The sequence below is a fragment of the Podarcis vaucheri genome (genome assembly GCF_965113315.1).
Source record: "Podarcis vaucheri genome assembly, chromosome: 7".
Taxonomy (NCBI): Eukaryota; Metazoa; Chordata; class Lepidosauria; order Squamata; family Lacertidae; genus Podarcis; species Podarcis vaucheri.
In genome coordinates this window covers 85,714,316-85,734,374 of record NC_138765.1, presented here as the reverse complement: position 1 = coordinate 85,734,374, position 20,059 = coordinate 85,714,316, and positions in this window count along the sequence as shown.

Sequence of the window (20,059 nt, the reverse complement as noted above, 5' to 3'; positions counted from 1 at the left end):
GGATAGGGTAGGGGCACAGGGAAGGATTTGTGGAACCAAGGGGACAGTGATCCAAAGAAGTTTAGGAACCACTTCCTTAGACTGGTAAAGGTCTGGCAACAGTGATAATCAGACCAAGGCACAATGGGGTGGACTTGCAGGGACATGTGGCTCAGTCCTGTGCCAACATCCAGCCTGCTGCCCCAAAGCCCTGCGCACTTTGCAGCTAAGCGAGATGTTCTTAAACGCTGACAGCTCTGGGCGGAGGAGCTGAGCCTTGCCCAGCCCAGCCTGTGAGAATCCAGCGCCGATTACAGCCGAAGCAAAGCAGAGCTGGCAGATTTGTGAAGCCCCCCCCCCCCCCGCAACTTCCCTGGAGCCTGCGCCATTCCTTCCCCAGAACAAAAGCAAGGTGATTAAAAGTTAATATCAGATCATGGCTGGAAGCAGTAAGCCGGCTGTAATTACTGGGATGTGGGGATATTAAGAGCTGGTGTAATTATAATTCTGCGGTAATCGGGAGAAGGCACAGGGCCAGGTTTTTCTGCTAATGTTTTGTTTCACATATCATCACGGTGTGGAATCAGGCGGGAGGAGGCTCCCTGGGCTCTGTCTCTCTGCTTCTTTTCACCTCTTTGAGAGCACTTCATTTCCCCCAGACAATGGCTCCCCAGGCAGAAATTCTCCAGGGGTTGGAGGTTTTTCCTAGGAAGGGCCAGCTCCCAAGACATTTTGCCAACTGAGATGAATCCTGAGGGAGAAAGACTTTCTGCATGCCAGGCATAATTTTCTAAACTTCTATCATGTCACCTCTTAAACTAAAAAGTCCCGAACACTGCAACATTCCTCACAGGACAGTCACTCCATCCCCTGGATCATTTTGGGTACCATTTTCTGAACCCTTTCCAGCTCTATCCTTTTTGAGGTGGAGTAGGGACGCGGGTGGCGCTGTGGGTTAAACCACAGAGCCTAGGACTTGCCAATCAGAAGGTTGGTGGTTCAAATCCCCATGACAGGGTGAGCTCCCATTGCTCAGTCCCTGCTCCTCCCAACCTAGCAGTTCGAAAGCACGTCAAAGTGCAAGTAGATAAATAGGTACCACTCCAGCGGGAAGGTAAACGGCGCTTCCGTGTGCTGCTCTGGTTCGCCAGAAGCAGCTTAGTCATGCTGGCCACATGACTCGGAAGCTGTACGCCGGCTCCCTCGGCCAGTAAAGCGAGATGAGCGCCGCGACCCCAGAGTTGGTCATGACTGGACCCAATGGTCAGGGGTCCCTTTACCTTTACCTAGCCAGACCAGAGCACTTCATGACACACAGGCCAAGGGCAGAGATGAACCTGTCCATTTTCGTTCTCTAAGCGTCTTCTTTTTCTAATCTTAAATCCAGCCCTGTCTGCTTCTGCAGCAATTGGAGGTTGCAATTAAAAAAAAATCCGTATGAAAATTATTCAGCATTTGAGTGTGAATTTCTCCTAATAAACATGTTTCTGTCCTCCTCCACCAGGAGAAAAATGTATACCCAGAACAAGGCTGATTTATTTATTTTTTGGTCTTTTTCTTTTTTTAAGAAAAAACCCCACGTATGCCTCTATACCAAACACTTTGAAAGTTAATTTCACAAAGCTGAGAACACTTGATAGTTTTAATTAATCGGCTGCCTGGGGAAATGGAGGTTGCAAAGCCCACACTTCACTCCCTCTGGGTTGCTATTGTATGCCTGATAATTCTGAAGTCTCCAGCTTGACTCCCAATCAGCTGGAGGAGGGAGGGGGAGATTTTTGCTTTCATCAAGAGAAGGGAGGCTTGACCAATTGCTTTCCCTCTAATCGAGCCAAACAGTTGGGCCTTCTCTTTGGCGGTTTTCCAGAGCCACTCTCTCCTCCACCCAAGTTCGCAAGAAGCCCTCAGACCCTGGACAGCTCCAGCATCCGTTTCAAAGACAATGACTGCCTCAGGGAGGGCTGATGCCAAAATGAGGCGGCATGAGGGAGATGATGGTGGTGGAGATGTCCATAGTGGTTCTTCTGGAGATTTGTTGCTGTTGTTGATTAGTCGTTTAGTCATGTCTGACTCTTCATGACCCCATGGACCAGAGCACGCCAGGCACTTCTGTCTTCCACTGCCTCCTGAACTTTGGTCAAACTCATGCTGGTAGCTTCGAGAACACTGTCCAAACATCTCATCCTCTGTCGTCCCCTTCTCCTTGTGCCCTCCATCTTTCCCAACATCAGGGTCTTTTCCAGAGAGTCTTTCCAGGGAGATGGCCAAAGTCTTGGAGCCTCAGCTTCAGGATCTGTCCTTCCAGTGAGCACTCAGGCCTAATTTCCTTAAGAATGGATAGGTTTGATCTTGTTGCAGTCCATGGGACTCTCAAGAGTCTCCTCCAGCACCAGAATTCAAAAGCATCAATTCTTCGGAGATCAGCCTTCTTTATGGTCCAGCTCTCACTTCCATACATCACTACTGGGAAAACCATAGCTTTTACTATATGGACCTTTGTTGGCAAGGTGATGACTAAGCACCCCTAAAAGGAAAGGTTCGGCCCAACTTTGCTGTGTTCTTTGTGTTCTGGCCCTGAGTACTGGCACCACATCACTGGCCAAGGTCTCCTAAAGTGCTCCTGTCCTCTTTAGAAAATCAGGATAAATGCAAGGATGCAGATGTTCCCAGAACTGTGGTCCTCAGACTACCAGTGGTTGTAAGGACATAAGAACATAAGGCGAACCTTCTGGATCAGGCCAATAATAATAATAATAATAATAATAATTTATTATTTGTACCCCACCCATCTGGCTGGGTTTACCCAGCCACTCTGGGCGGCTTCCAACAAAGATTAACAATACATTAAAATGCCACACATTTAAAACTTCCCTGAACTTGCCTTGAGAAAGGGGGTTCTGACTTAGAATCAGTAAGAGCTGTTGGCAGTAGAGCAGAGTCCATCGGAAGGTGGTGGACTCTCCTTCACTGGAAGTTGTTAAGCAGAGGTTGGATGGCCATTTGTCAGGAATCCTTTAGCTGTAATTCCTGCATTGCAGGGGGTTGGACTAGATGACGCTTGGGCCCCTTCCAACTCTACAGCGCTATGATTCAAAGTGCAAACAGCTCACCCAGCATGCTGACGCTGACTTGGCCTGGGATCCACATGCTTTCACTGTGAACTCTCCTGATCAGCCGTATGGAAAGCTCATATGCAGAATGCTGCTGTGAGACTCCTTACGGGGTCCTCGCCGCGGGATCACATTCACCCAGTGCTATACCAGCTGCACTGGCTCCCGGTGGAGTACAGGATCAGGTTGAAGGTGCTGGTTTTGACCTTTAAAGCCCTATACGGCCTAGGACCCTCGTAGCTACAGGACCGCCTCTCCTGGTATGTCCCACAGAGGAACTTAAGGTCCACAAATGACAACATTTTGGAGGTCCCAGGTCACAAGGTGGTCAGACTGGCCTCAACCAGAGCCAGGGCTTTTTCGGCTGTGGCTCCAATCTGGTGGAATGCTCTGTCCCAAGAGACTAGGGCCCTGCGGGACTTGACATCTTTCCGCAGGGCCTGCAAGGCAGAGCTGTTCCTCCAGGCCTTTGGCCAAGGCACAGTCTGACCCCCTCCTTTGGTAATCCTCACAGAACTCTAGCCCAATGGTTGCCATTAATTTGATTCTGAATGAATTGATTTTAGAATGTATTTCAAATAATTGATTGTGATTTTATGTAAACTGTGTTACTTTTACTGTTGTTAGCTGCTCTGAGCCCGGCTTCGGCTGGGGAGGGCGGGATATAAATAAAATTTTATTATTATTATTTTATTATTAACAGGCTGACTGATGGGATTGCTAATATCCTGCGTGCATGTATGCAACTGAAATTGCACGCGCCATGCACCCACCATGAAGCAGTCTCCTTCCTCCTGCCCTTGATCTCCATGCAAAAGCCATTATGCCTGTGGAGAAGCTCTTGGAGAGGGAGGGAGGGTGAACATGCCCCCTGGCCGTGCACAGGGGCCGGATCCAGCCTCTGAGGCCCGCCTACCAGGAAATGGAGACTCCGCCCTAGCTGAACTACTTGGCTGTGTTGCCAGTTAACTGAGAGTGGCATTTGGAAATGGCATTTAAAGGTCACTGCCAATCTTTCTGTGCAGAGAATATGGAGAGAGGTTTGCCACACACACACACACAAGGAATGATTTGAGGACAAACTCAGTCACCTAATGAGTATGACGAGGCCACTAGCTGCACATGACTAGCAGTTAGAGATGGAGAGGCAAGGAGGGGTCCCCTACAAATTGGAGGAGGCGAGGAGGCTGCCTTTGCTTATCTTCTCCCTGCCAGTTGGGATGAGTTGGGGGGGGGGAAATCAGGGTGTCTCCTTCTTCCTTTCCCTCTACCCCAGTGTTTCCCAAAAGTTTTTGGGCAACGGCACACCTGTTTACTGAAAAAAAATCTCGCGGCACACCACCATTAAAGCCCCACCCCGTGACGTCAGCGCGCAGCGTCACGCCGGGAGGGACGCACAAAAGTGAAAGTTTTTTCCCTCGGCAGCTCCTCTCAGCTGCGCTCAATCCGCCTCGGAGCGCAGGAGCGATGCCTCTCTCTGGCTCTCCCTCCGCGCAGGCTGAGGGAGGGAGGGAGGGGCGCGTGTGACCCGTCTCTGCTGGGAGACCAAACCCAGCGAGGCAGAGTCGCGCGGAGGCGCCCAGGCAGCGCTGCCGGCTGCGAGGAGGAGCGCCAGGCAGCAGCAGGAGGCGCGACCTCTCCTCGCCGCCGCCGCCCCGCCTCTCGCCGCCCGACTCGCCCGCCTCCCTCCAGGTATCTCGCGGCACACCAGCCGATGTCTCACGGCACACTCGTGTGCCGTGGAACACCGGTTGGGAAACACTGCTCTACCCCACCCAATTCATGTTACTTGTTTGTAAGTCTCCCCTAGTCAATCACTCATATTGCAGAGGCATGGAATGTTCGTTATTATGGATTTATTTATAAAATATTAATATACTGCTGAATCACAAAACAAATCAAAGCGGTTTACAACATTTAAATGCATGCAATAAAAGCATTACATTTAAAAAACAACAACTAAGAGCAAAGATGATGATGATAGATAGATGATAGATATAGATAGATGATAGATAGATGATAGAGAGAGAGAGAGAGAGAGAGAGAGAGAGAGAGAGAGAGAGAGAGAGAGATAAGATAAAACTTTATTCGCATTAGCCAATGGCCATAGCAACAGTAAAACATTACATTATACACAGAAAAGGAAGTTTGATATAAGAGTACAATTTAAAGTCCTGAATCAGCCGTCAGTTAGTGGCCCTTATTCTGATTGCCCCTGCTATGAACCTAGCAACCTTTGCTGTTATCTGCTCATTTTGATCTGACAGAAGAAAGGACATTGTGGCAGTGGTTAAGCGCCCTGGGATGGTTAGTATGAGTGGGGTGGTGATCTTGTTCCTCAGGTCTTTGTAGAGAGTACAGGACAGGAGGACGTGTGCCGCTGTTTCAGTGCTACCATCTCCACAGGGGCAAAGACGTTTCTCAGGTGGGATCTTTTGGAATCGACCCTCAAGTACCGCAGACGGCAAAACATCCAGTCTTGCAAGTGTAAAAGCACCTCTGTATTTTGGGATAATACGTTTGTGTAGATATGGGGCCAGAGAATCAAAATGGAGAGGTGGAAAATGAACATACCAAGGGCAGAATTTCCTTATAGTGGCCAGGTTGTTCTGATGCTTGATATCTTTTAGACGTTGACCAGTTAGAGCAAAGATGTTAAAACCAAACATCAACAAACCACTGTGGGAGATGTGCTCTGAATTACCTGCATAAGCCTGGCAGAATAGAAAAGTTTCCAGCAGGCATTTAAAAGTTGGCACAGAAGGTGCCTGCTGACTTTCTAGTGGCAGAGTGTTCCATAGGACTGGGCCAATTACACTAAAGGCTTGATTCCATGTTGCAGTCAAATGAGCCGTGCCAGCTCAGGGAATGACCATTGACGATCCTGCAGATGATCTCAGTGACTGAGCTGGGACAGGAGGGTTCAAGAGTTCCCTGAGGTAGCTTGGACCTAGGTTCTTCAGGGCTTTGTCAATTAATACAAGGAACTTGAACTTGGCTCAGCTGTGTCACATGTTGCAGTGCCCCTGGTGTCACAGGTTTTTAGCCAGAAGTTCCCATTAGCAGCCTGGCCACCACATTGTGCAACCAGATGGTTCTACCAAACTAGAACCAAGGGAAGCCCCACACAGAGCGCATTTCAGTACAGTGGTACCTCTGGTTAAGTACTTAATTCATTCCAGAGGTCTGTTCTTAACTTCACACTGTTCTTAACCTGAAGCACCACTTTAGCTAATGGGGCCTCCTGCTGCCGCCGAAACATGATTTCTGTTCTTATCCTGAAGCAAAGTTCTTAACCTGAAGCACTATTTCTGGGTTAGTGGCGTGTGTAACCTGAAGCACATGTAACCTGAAGTGTATGTAACCTGAGGTACCACTGTAATCCAGTTTCTTGTGGGGGGGGTGTTTGGGCATTGTTTGTGATATGTGTTATTAAAAACTGAAAAAGACAGTGAGGAAGAATGAAATAAATAAATAGAAAGACGTAGGCAAATGGAGCGGCTCAAAGCAGCAGGAAAGGGATCAATGAGTGCCATTGATTCAGTACTACTGACTGTTTCAGGAAGGAGAGTGCTTGATATTGACAGGACTTCATGAGAGCGGCTTCACGGGTGCAGCATGTCTTATGTGTAATGTCCGTAAGAGAGAGGATGTAACAAGGCAACGATTATCAATGGGACTTTGACACTGGGCTGCCTTCGGGGCCTGAGTGCAATCGGAAGGGGCCGAGGTGGGCGATTCCTTCCAGCAAGGAGGAAAAACTGAAGCAAACGATTCTTACTTTCTTCCATCCGTTTCCAGCAGAGAAACAAAAGGCAAACATTGTATTCTGGCTGCCGTATAGTCACAAAGGAAGCTGTCTTCTACTGAGTCGGAGCAGTGGTCCATCTGGGTCAGTACTGCATACACTGACTGGCAGCAGTGGCTGTCTAGGATCACAGGCAGGAGACATTCCCAAGCCCTTCTTGGAGATACGACTGGGGCTTGAACCTGCCCCCCCCCCCCGCTTGCAAAGCAGATGCTGCAGCACTGAGCTACAAAGTCATTTGAGCTCCCCACTTCTCATTTTCTATAGGTCACCATTGCAGGGAATGGGGGGGGGGCTAGGCTGGGAAAGGTGGGGAGAGAGATCATGTCAATCATGGTTCCAAAAGTGGGTGGTGTCACCTGCTGGGGGGCGGAATTGAGCTTCCTTAAAGGTGAAGGGGTAAATGGACCCCTGACCATTCGGTCCAGTCGCGGATGACTCTGGGGCTGCGGCGCTCATCTCGCTTTACTGGCCGAGGGAGCCGGCGTACAGCTTCCGGGTCATGGGGCCAGCATGACTAAGCCGCTTCTGGCAAATCAGAGCAGCGCACGGAAATGCCGTTTACCTTCCCACCGGAGTGGTACCTATTTATCTACTTGCACTTTGATGTGCTTTCGAACTGCTAGGTTGGCAGGAGCAGGGACTGAGAAACGGGAGCTCACCCAGTCGCAGGGATTTGAACCGCTGACCTTCTGATCGGCAAGTCCTAGGCTCTGTAGTTTAACCCACAGCGCCACTCACGTCCCTTTGAGCTTACTTAGGAGAGTGCAAAGAGGCAAGCAGTCGGCAGTGGGTTGCTGGAGGTGTAAATGACTAACAGACTTGATATCGCTGAATCAAGTTCATCCGTTCTGTTGAATTCGTTAAACTAAATAGTTTTAATGGGATTTTGAATAATTGTGCAATTAATTGTTACCATTTTGAATCATAGAATTGTAGAGTTGGAGGGGACCCAAAGGATCATGCAGTCCAATCCTCTACAATGCAGGAATCACAACTGAAGAATCCCTGACAGATGACCAGCTGAACTCTGTTGCAAAGCCTCTAACGAAAGATAGTCCGCCACTTTCCAAGGTGGTCCATTGCAATGTCAAACAGCTCTTATAATCAGAAAGTTCTTCCTAAGTTTCAATCAGAATTTCCTTTCTTGAAGTCCTTCAGATATTTGAAGGTGGCTATCCTATCGCCTGCTTTTGAATTATGGTGCTGGAGGAGACTCTTGATAGTCCCATGGATTGCAAGAAGATCACATGTATCCATTCTGAAGGAAATCAGCCATGAGTGCTCACTGGAAGGACAGATCCTGAAGCTGAGGCTCCAATACTTTGTCCATCTCATGAGAAAAGAAGACTCCCTGGAAAAGACCCTGATGTTGGGAAAGATGGAGGGCACAAGGAGAAGGGGATGACAGAGGATGAGATGACTGGACAGTGTTCTCAAAGCTACCAGCATGAGTTTGACCAAACTGCGGGAGGCAGTGGAAGACAGAAGTGCCTGGTATGCTCTGGTCCATGGGGCCACAAAGAGTTGGACACAACTAAACGACTAAACAACAACAACAACATCCTATCGCCTCTCAGCCCTCTCTTCTCCAGATAACACATACGTTCAACATTGTGTCTAACTCTGGTTTTCTCTTCTGTTGTGCCAGCTTCTCTTCATATCATCTGCAGATGTGATCAGCATCCCCTCTGCTCCGTTAATGAGCCCTTGCTGGGTATGGTTGCTCAAGCAGCTTCTGATTCACCTGTCATCAGTGTCATGCAGCTTAGGTTTTATCACCTTGTGAACAAGACTATCATGGGACATGTTGCCCTGTGCTTTTCCTGAAATCCAAATGGGATGCTCGTCGTGGCATAACTCTACTGAACTAGCAATTCTATCAAGAAGCAAGATAAGGTTGGCCTGAGATGAGTTATTCCTGATAAACCCAGGCTAGCTCCTAGTGATCAAGCCATTCTTTTCCGGGGGCTCACAGACATGGAGCTTAATAACCTGAGAATTTTGCCCAGTTCTGAAGATCAGTCTTTAGGTTTCTGTTTCGTTCAGACTCCTGGGGCGCAATTAACTTGGGACTGCAGGGCAGGACTCGTTGGATGAATGAAGGGCCAAGAATCCTGACTTCACAAATGCACTGAAGGGGTGGATCTGAGCTGGCAGTGACTTGTCAGGAAAGGCTCCTGGAGTCACAGAGCAAACATTCCCTCGCCTATCTTGCTTCTCATGCCTTCCTATCACCTTTCAGACAGCATTACACCACCACGTGGGGGTTGATTTGGTCACTGCATCAATCTTCAAATGAGATTTGTTATCGAAGATGCGCAAAAAAAAAAGTCTATTAAATGTACAAACTGCAAAAGTGCATCTCCTGTTAGAAGCTAAACTTATCTGCTGAGGCAGTAAACAGCTTTGGGGGGGGTTAAAAAATTTTTTTAATCGTGCATCACAGTCCCTTCAGCTCTGAAGGCAACAGGCAGCTGTTCCTTTCTTTTTAACGAGATAAAACCTCTCTCCAGAAGGAAAGAGCTCTGCTCAAAGCAGTCCAGCCTTTTCTTCTGTAGTCAGGCTCTATATATCCCTTTCCACCTTGCCTAGGCAGCTGGGGATGTCGGGATCCAACCTCTCTGATTGCTCTTTGATTTATTTCAGTGGCTTCTGAGGGATGCACTGGCAGGCCAAGATTAACGATCCTGCCTTCTCTCCCCCCACCCTCTCTTCCCCCGCCCGCTGCAACCTGCCCACAATAGCTGCTTCTGAGTAAATACATATAATACACTAGGAGGTCTCCGAGGGCGGGGGCAAGGCTTTTCTTCAGCTAGGGAAGTCACAAGGAAAAATATTCAGGGAAAGGTGGGTGTCTAGGTCCAGTCCTGGATACACACCACAACTGAAAAGGGCTGGGAAAGGTGTAGAGGCGGGCAAGCCAAATGTTCAAGGGGTTGGAGAAATTCCCCTATAAGGAGAAGCTTTAGCATTTGGGGGCTTTTAAGTTTAGAGGGTAGTGATGTATGGAAGTGAGAGCTGGACCATCAAGAAGGCTGATCGTCAAAGAATTGATGCTTTTGAGTTATGGTGCTGGAGGAGACTCTTGAGAGTCCCATGGACTGCAAGAAGATCAAACCTATCCATTCTGAAGGAAATCAGCCCTGAGTGCTCACTGGAAGGACAGATCCTGAAGCTGAGACTCCAATACTTTGGCACCTCATGAGAAGAGAAGACTCCCTGGAAAAGACCCTGATGCTGGGAAAGATGGAGGGCACAAGGAGAAGGGGAAGACAGAGGACGAGATGGTGGGACAGTGTTCTCAAAGCTACCAGCATGAGTCTGACCAAACTGCGGGAGGCAGTGAAAGACAGGAGTGCCTGGCGTGCTCTGGTCCATGGGGTCATGAAGAGTCGGACATGACTAAAAGACTAAACAACAACAACAAGTTTAGAGGGAAGGATGGTAAGGGGTGGAATGGTAGAAACAGTGCCGGATTTACGTATGAGCTAAAAAAGCTATAGCTTAGGGGCCCCCTCTCTTAGGGGCCCCCCAAGAAATTAAAGGAAACAAAACCTGGATGTACATTTCCAAAATATAAGATAGAAAACAAATAAAATAAAACCTACATACAGCAACAGTGTTTTGTGTCGTGTTGGCTCCTATGATGCGAGTAATGGGCTCCGCCTGCTAGCTTGCTCCCTCAAATATCACTGGTTTGCTCATTTCTATATACAGTGGTACCTCGGGTTAAGTACTTAATTCGTTCCGGAGGTCCATTCTTAACCTGAAGCTGTTCTTAACCTGAAGCACCACTTTAGCTAATGGGGCCTCCTGCTGCCGCCGTGCTGCTGCCGCACGATTTCTGTTCTCATCCTGAAGCAAAGTTCTTAACCCGAGGTACTATTTATGGGTTAGTGGAGTCTGTAACCTGAAGCGTTTGTAACCCGAAGTACCACTGTACATGGTGCCTACATTCTGCATGGACTAGTTGCATGGCAGCATGTGCAAATGCCTTTAGATATCTATTAGCTCCATAAGTTACCATATAGCATATATTCAACATGAAAAACAGCGACAATTCGTTGCTGACAAAGCACAACTGGACATATAAAGGGCCCCATTACCTTCAGTAGCTTAGGGCCTTGTCAAACCTAAATTCGCCCCTGGGTAGAAATGTATATGGTTGTGCATAAAATTCTGATACAGAGATGTTTTCTCTCTCTACCTAATCACAGAATCATATAATTGCAGCCCAACCCCCTGAAAAGCAGGAATCACAGCTAAAGAATCCCCGAGAGCTGGCCATCCAACCTCTGTTTAGAAACCTCCAAGGAAGGAAAGTCCACCACCTTCCGAAGGAGACTGTTCCACTGTCAAAAGAGCTCCTACTGTCAAAAAATTATTCCTTATATTTAGTCAGAATCCCCTTTCGTGTAATTTGAATCAATTGGTTTTGGTCCTCCCCTCTGGAGCAGCAGAAATGAAGATTGCTTGGTCTTCCATGAGACAGCCCTGCAGATATTTGAAGATGGCTCACATATCACCTCTCACCTTCTCTTCTCCATTCTGCTGCCGCATTCAGCTTTACCAGTTGAAATGTCTGTGAACATCCTATTTATCACAGTGGCACCAGATTCCTTAGCAGCACACAACTGTATTGATCATAGCAGCCACTTTCTTTTGTCAATATCCCTCCTATTCCCAAGACTCGGATGCAAACCCACAGGACTTCTGTCTCTTCCAAGAAAGCTTCTTACACCATAAATACATTTGCTAAAATGCAGGGCGAAGCATAATGTATAAAAGATTGAGCAAAGGATATATATTATGCAATCTAGCTGGCAGGAATTTATAGCTCCGATGCATTCCCTATTTTAAAAGGGTTTTGCCCGCTGGTGGGGGAGCTTAGTCCATGGATCTTCTGAAAACCAGCATTTTGATTTAACCATTTAAATGGAATCAAAACTTGTTCAGTCATAATAACAAATGAATAGATGACACCTTTGTGGCCCTCTTATTTTTCAACCCTGTCTCTGTCAGAAGCCCGCTCCAGTGGGAAGGTAAACGGCGTTTCTGTGCGCTGCTCTGGTTCACCAGAAGCGGCTTAGTCATGCTGGCCACATGACCGGAAGCTGTACGCCGGCTCCCTCGGCCAATAAAGCGAGATGAGCGCCGCAACCCCAGAGTCGTCCGCGACTGGACCTAGTGGTCAGGGGTCCCTTTACCTTTACCAAGGAGATGTAACAAACAAATAGAAAGAGAACCTATCCAGTTGACACAGACACAAAACACCACACGTACATTATAAAAAAGAAAATAAGTTTCACCCCTCCTCTCTCCCCCTTTTTCCTCCTTTTTCTTTTTCTTCCCCAACCTTATACTGTACTCAACACGAATGTCTCACAACAAATGTAACTGATCTGTACAAAAGACCTGACAACTTGAAAAAGAGACAATGCATGTGCTTTTGTAAACCCAAAAATCTTTAATACAAATTATTTTTTTTTAAAAAGAGAAGAAAGCAATCCAGTGCAAGTAGATAAATAGGTACCACTGCGGTGGGAAGGTAAACGACATTTCCGTGCGCTCTGACACTCATCACAGTGTTCCGTTGCACCAGAAGCAGTTTAGTCCTGCTGGCCACATGACCCGGAAAGCTGTCTGTGGACAAATGCCAGGTCCCTCGGTCTGAAGGCAAGATGAGCGCCACACCCCATAGTCGCCTTTGACTGAACTTAACCGTCCAGGAGTCCTTTAACTTTACCCTTAGATAAACCTCTAGCAGATGGGCTGGGGTAGAATGAATGAATTCATCCAATCTGATGCCAAACCAATAAAGTTGTAGCCTTTTGAAAACTGCTTTTAATATTGTGTTTTAATGTCGTTACCTGCCCTGGGACTTTAGGTGAAGGGCAGGTATTAAATAAATATTCATAAGCATAAGCAAAATAAAGTCAGTCTCAGGGCAGCTCTCCAGGAAACAGGAATGCACTGCTAAGCACATGTTTGCATGTGTGCATGTTTGCATCAGTAGCCTTCTATGCCCACTTCCACATGCTGTATTTTTTGCTCTATAAGACTCACTTTTTCCCTCCTAAAAATAAGGGGAAATGTGTGTGCTTCTTATGGAGCGAGTGCAGGCTGTGCAGCTGTCCCAGAAGCCAGAACAGCAAGAGGGATTGCTGCTTTCACTGCGCAGCGATCCCTCTTGCTGTTCTGGCTTCTGAGATTCAGAATTATTTTTTTCCTTGTTTTCCTCCTCCAAAAACTAGGTGCGTCTTGTGGTCAGGTGCGTCTTATAGAGCAAAAAATACGGTACTTTGACATTAGCGATTCCAGTGCCTGAGTTGAATACTCTGCAAAATCTACTCTGCACAGCTGTCCTCTAAGGCGAACGGGATCAATCACTGGTGGAGTGGCAGAGCAGGCAGCGCGTGTGGCAGGATGTGTGCCCATCACACTTTCATCGCAGCGGAAGCCTACCCAAGCACCAATTCCAAAAGGCCTTCAAAATCCCAGGGGATGCATTCATTGTGCCTGGGAGCTTGATTGAATGTTTTGTCACCCCCTCTCAAAGGCTGAAATAAGCTGTAATGTGGTCCAACCTACTCAAAACCAACTTCCGTTAAGGAACGCCGAACTCAGATTCTGTAGATACATTCTTAGGATCGCCCTGCAAGAGTTTTGTAACCAGAGATCACAGCGAAAACAAAATAAAAAAAATTCCTTCCAGTAGCACCTTAAAGACCAACTAAGTTAGTTCTTGGTATGAGCTTTCATGTGCATGCACACTTCTTCAGATACACTGAAACAGAAGTTGCCAGATCCTTCTATATAGTGAGAAGGTGGGGAGGGGTATATAGAAGGATCACTATATAGAAGGATCTGGAAACTTCTGTTTCAGTGTATCTGAAGAAGTGTGCATGCACATGAAAGCTCATACCAAGAACTAACTTAGTTGGTCTTTAAGGTGCTACTGGAAGGATTTTTTTTTATTTTGACTATGGCAGACCAACACGGCTACCTATCTGTAGCGAAAACAAAGGCGTGATTAAATTCACTCAGTTGACAGGATTGGGCCAACAGAACATAAACAATAAGCATCCTGGCTTATGCTGGATGTCAGGGAACTGCCATCAGCTCAGAGGCGAGAGGTGGAAGGGCAGCTGGGTTACAGGGAGCCTCCAAAGATCGTGAGAAGCAGCACTTCTTCCGTGGAGGAGGGAAGCCACGCCTCCAGTGGGGGGGGTGCAGGGCTCGGAGGATGCAAGAGAGCCAAGACAGCGTGCATGAGCAAAGCGGGGGGGGGGGCGAGGATGCAGGTCCCCCTTTGCCCACACCCTCTCTGTGCAGTCGTTTTACGGGCAGAGAGGGAAGGCGTAGGATGGGGGTCAAGAGTCTACTCTGCTGGGGAAAGTTTAAGGACCGCCCACTCCCAGATTCTGCTAGAGACTGAGTAAGACATGGAATTGAGACGTCCTGCACTGTGAATAATACATAAGAATAATAAATGTTTATTTATATCCCGCCCTCCCCAGCCAAAGCCGGGCTCAGGGCGGCTAACAACAATAAAATAATACAACCTTCTAAAATCATTTCATTATAAAATTAATTCAAATCAAATTAATGGCAACCATTGGGCTAGAGTTCTGTGAAGATTGCCAAAGGAGGGAGTCAGGCTGTGCCCTGGCCAAAGGCCTGGTGGAACAGCTCTGTGTTGCAGGCCCTGTGGAAAGATGTCAAGTCCCGCAGGGCCCTAGTCTCTTGTGACAGAGCGTTTCACCAGATTGGAGCCACAGCCAAAAAAGCCCTGGCTCTGGTTGAGGCCAGCCTAACTTCCCTGTGGCCCCGGATCTCCAAGATGTTTTTGTTTGAAGACCATAAGGTCCTCCGTGGGACATACCAGGAGAGGCGGTCCCGTAGGTACGAGGGTCCTAGGCCGTATAGGGCTTTAAGGGTTAAAACCAGCACCTTAAACCTGATCCTGTACTCCACCGGAAGCCCTAGCTAGCAGAACCAGTGGTCAGGGATGATGGGAATTGTAGTCTCAAAACATCTGGAGGGCCGAGTTTGAGGAAGGCTGGACAAGATGATCCTTGTAGTCTCTGCCAACTTGGCAATTCTTTGACTCTATGAAGTCAGCTGACCAACCAGATGAGAGAATAGCGGCCTCAGTTGGAGGCTGAATTCCTGCCTTAGATCTTAAAGAAACAGGCACTGCTGCTTCAGGTCAGAGAGCAAGTTCATGGGATTCTCCTCTTAAGGGAGATCCAGCCCATTTCTCTGTTTTCCGAGTGTCCGCATTCCTACGGCTGCATCGCTGAGCCTGACTGAACCTTCCTTATCCAGTAGTGCTCCTCTGATCATGCCACACTTTCTCAAGGTGAATAAATAAGCCTGCAGACAGCCATCGATTTTCTAAAAATGAAACCTATACACAAACCCCAACATATCTAAAATACTCTGCCTTCTGGGAACAAATGGCTGTTTCTCAAAGCCTCCAAAATCAATTGCAACAGCGCGTGTAAAAATAGCACGCCGCTAAAACTCCAGAAAAATTAGGTAATTGTGCCAAGTGAATGTCTTATGCAGGACGTATTCAGGAGAAGGCAGGAGAAGCAGCAGTATCTAGGTGAGCAAGCAAGAAATTGCTTCTGCTTTTTAAAAAATCGAATAATTGGAAGGAACGGCTCAGGTGGTCACAAGAGCCATATGCAGCCATCATTTTGCCCAAGAAGTAGAAGCAGTATACTGGGGGGAATGGAGCCACCGGTAGCAGACTGAGGAGCATAGCCACTTTCCAAGGGGACGGATGTGATTTCTTGGGGCAACAGGCTCCAAAGGAATCACAGAATCATAAAAATGTAGGGCGGGGATTCAAAGGGTTATCTAGTTCAACCCACTGCAATGCAGGAACCACAGCTACAGAATGCCTGACAGATGGGCATCCAATCTTTGCTTAACATCCTCCAATGAAGGGCCACCCACTACCTGGCTTGAGAGCAGTACCTGGCTTGAGAGCAGTACATGTGAAAAGGATCTAGGAGTCTTGGTTGACCACAAACTTGACATGAGCCAACAGTGTGACGCGGCAGCTAAAAAAGCCAATGCAATTCTGGGCTGCATCAATAGGAGTATAGCATCTAGATCAAGGGAAGTAATAGTGCCACTGTATTCTGCTCTGGTCAGACCTCACCTGGAGTACTGTGTCCAGTTCTGGGCACCACAATTCAAGAAGGACACTGACAAACTGGAACATGTCCAGAGGAGGGCAACCAAAATGGTCAAAGGCCTGGAAACGATGCCTTATGAGGAACGGCTAAGGGAGCTGGGCATGTTTAGCCTGGAGAAGAGGAGGTTAAGAGGTGATATGATAGCCATGTTCAAATATATAAAAGGATGTCACATAGAGGAGAGAGAAAGGTTGTTTTCTGCTGCTCCAGAGAAGCGGACACGGAGCAATGGATCCAAACTACAAGAAAGAAGATTCCACCTAAACATTAGGAAGAACTTCCTGACAGTAAGAGCTGTTTGACAGTGGAATTTGCTGCCAAGGAGTGTGGTGGAGTCTCCTTTTTTGGAGGTCTTTAAGCAGAGGCTTGACAACCATATGTCAGGAGTGCTCTGATGGTGTTTCCTGCTTGGCAGGGGGTTGGACTCGATGGCCCTTGTGGTCTCTTCCAACTCTATGATTCTATGAGTCTATGATTCTATGATTCTACCTTGCAAGGAAGTGTGTTCCGCTGTTCAACCGCCCTTACCATCAGAAAATTCTTCTTAACGTTTAGTTAGAATAGCCTTTCTTGGATCTTGCCCTCCTCTGGACATGTTCCAGTTTGTCAGTGTCCTTCTTGAATTGTGGTGCCCAGAACTGGACACAGTACTCCAGGTGAGGTCTGACCAGAGTTCAGGTCCTCCCTTCCGGAGCAGCAGAAAACAAGCTTGCTCCATCATCTTCCATGTTACAGTTCTTCAGATATTTGAAGGTGGCTCTCCTATCACCTCTCAGTCTCCTTTTCTCCAGGCTGAAGACATCCTCTGCAGTGTTGGAGATGGCACTTGGGAATGGTCAGGACCTCATCTGAAGCATTGGACAGGAAGACCAGGACCTTCACAGAAGTGCTGGACTTGGCAACCCACGAATCCAGAGAACATTCAGGAAGCACCTGAATTCCATCCAGGGACTGAACCACCTAATAGGTTCCCAAACAAACATTGCAGAGTGGTGCAGACTGCCATTGTTGATTCAAATCAGATATAGGCCATGACAACAGGACTGTTAACAAACCCAACCTTCCTCCATCCTAGAACAAGCACCAGATCTGCATTGAAAGTATGATAAATTGAGAGAGCTGTGGGATGTAATTCATTGGAGCAGTCAAATACAACATTCTTTGTTTCTCTAGAGTGGGCACAGGCAGGGGGGTGTTACTCCAGTCAGTGTAACTTCCTGTTCCACTGGTCTGGAGCGTCCTCCCCCTGTATGTGACCTGGGAGATGGGCTTGACCCTGGCCGACTCCATAAAAGAGCCAAGTCACACTGCCATCTTTCTCTCTTGATGTTGTTCTCTTAATGTAATTTTGCTGTCTGTTGACCCTCAGCCAGCAGCACATGGGCTCAGTCCCCATAAGGGATTAACTCACACTGTGTTCTGTAACTACTAGCTCAAGTCTGCCTTCAGGGATCATACTGTGAACTGAATATGAGCAAACTTCTTGTTACTTTTAAGGAAAGACTCTTGTGTCTTTATTCTTTTAAGAGAGATCAAAGGGGACACCAGGAATAATCCAATACGATCAAGCCAGACTGGATTGCTCAACTAAAGAGATTCAAACGAATCTGCTGTACTGAGGGGAATCTACTCTGCTATGCTGCTATGTGACTCACTAGCGTGAGTGAAGGAAGGATAATATTTAATAATAATAATAATAATAATAATAATAATAATAATAATAATAATAATAATTTAAAAATATATATTTATACCCCGCGCTTCCCAGTTCAGAAAACCGGGCTCAGAGCAGCTAACAACAAATTTAAAACACTTAATTTATGCAACAAACAACAGCATAAAATACAGTATAAAACATGAAAAACAATAAGTTCAGAATTCAAAAATCAATTTAGGGGGGAAATCCATCCAATAAACATTAGATGATCACCAGGGCTAGCTGGCTAAATTAGTCCTATTTGGGCCAGCAAGGAGACCAGGGGAGAATTAGCTGTGGGATCCCAGAATGGGTAATCTTCCTAAAAAGGGGAGGGGGAGGGAAGGAAGGGGAATAAAAGATCAGGCTAAGTTCAATTTGAAAGCCAGGCGGAATAGCTCTGTCTTACAGGCCTTGCGGAAGGAAGTTAAATCCTGCAGGGCCCTGGTCTCATGGGACAGAGCATTCCACCAGGTTGGAGCCATCACTGAGAAGGCCCTGGCCCTGGTGGAGGATAATCTGACTTCCTTAGGGCCCGGGACCTCTAAACTATGATTATTCATGGACCTTAAGGTCCTATGCGGGGCAGACCAGGAGAGGTGGTCCTGTAAATACGAGGGTCCTAATCAATATATCCTCTCCTACTATCCTTAACATTCCCACAAGAGCCACGTAGTTGTCATGGCAGTCATGACGTACCTAGCTGGATTACCATATAATGAAAACCACTATTCTGAATAATCCTTTTTTTTATAGGGTAGGGGGCACTGCGGATGAGTTTATGGAACCAAGGAGATGGGGACCCAAAAAACATTGGCAACCACTGCCTTTTAAGACCCTCCATATCCCCTCAACCTCTGTCTGAGCAGATGCCTGGGCAACACAGCTGTATGTGCCAAGCTCTCCCTAGGACACAGCTGGGTGGGGCATCTGCTCCCACCCACTCCACCCCAGAGGCATTCTTCCTATTGGAATGGACATCAGAGGCGGGACCCATGTCCTTCTGCTTCCAAGAACTGCCTTCATTCATTCATTCATTCATTCATTCACTTATTTATAACACTGAGTCATTTTTCTGACTCAGAGGATGATGCTGGCGTACAGAAATCACAACCTAAGTAAAAAATACAAAGCAGAACTCAAATGATTAATGCAAATAAGCAGCACAGGCACTCTCCGGAAGCTCTTTTCTCCCAGTCCAGGTCTCCTGCAGGATGTCAAACAGGGACAGGAAATGCCACCGCATTTGGAAAATTGAGAGTGGCCGTTTCAGGACTTTGTGGTGTTTCAGGAGTCGTTTCATTGGGGATGGGGCTTGTCATTGACACAAGAGGGGTGCTCTTCCTTTTCCAAAAGACTCAATACCGTATTTTTCACTCTATAGGGCGCACCGGTCCATAGGGCGCACCTAGTTTTTTTTGGGGGGGGAATAAAGGGAAAAAATACCCCCCCCCAGCCCCAAAGAGCAAAGAAGCCAAGACAGCCAGCGGGATCCATCCCTCTGGCTGTCTTGGCTTCCTCTTTAGCCACGCACAACCTCTCCAGCCAGGAGAGGTTGTGCGCGCCTTCGTTTTTAGACGCGGGGCTGGGGCGGGGGAAGTCCGAGTTTCCCCCCGACCCCAGCCCCTAGAACAGGTCCGGGAGCGGCGGCAAGCACTGCGGATAGCTGCCCAAAGCCCAGGGAGTGCAGCACTGCGCTCCCCGGGCTTTTGGCTGCAGGCTGCTATCCGCAAGCCTTCGGAGCCCGCCGGGAACTCCCGCTGGGCTTGCAAGGCTTGCGGATAGCTTCCTGAAGCCTGGAGAGCAAGAGGGGTCAGTGTGCACTGACGCCTCTCGCTCTCCAGGCTTCAGCGAAAGCAACGCGAAGCCTCCGGAGCGCGGAGGGAGCGCTCCCTCTGCGCTTCGGAGGCTTCGCTTTGCTATCGCTGAAGCCAAGGAGCCTGCATTCGCTCCATAGGATGCACACACATTTCCCCTTAATTTTTGGAGGGGGAAAAGCGTGTCCTATAGAGCGAAAAATACGGTATTTTCTAAAGCTCTGGGTTTTGTGTGTGGCTTTGATGACCCAGGAGCAGGAATGAAAGGCTTCCCGACTACCATCGTGGCCGTTCTAGAAAGGCACTAACAACTTTTTATGTGATTGAATGGCAATTATTGCTACTTTATTTTTAAGTACAGAAGAATCGAACAGCCTGCTGGATCGGGCTAGTCCAACATCCTGCTCTCACGGTGACCAACCAAATCCCCC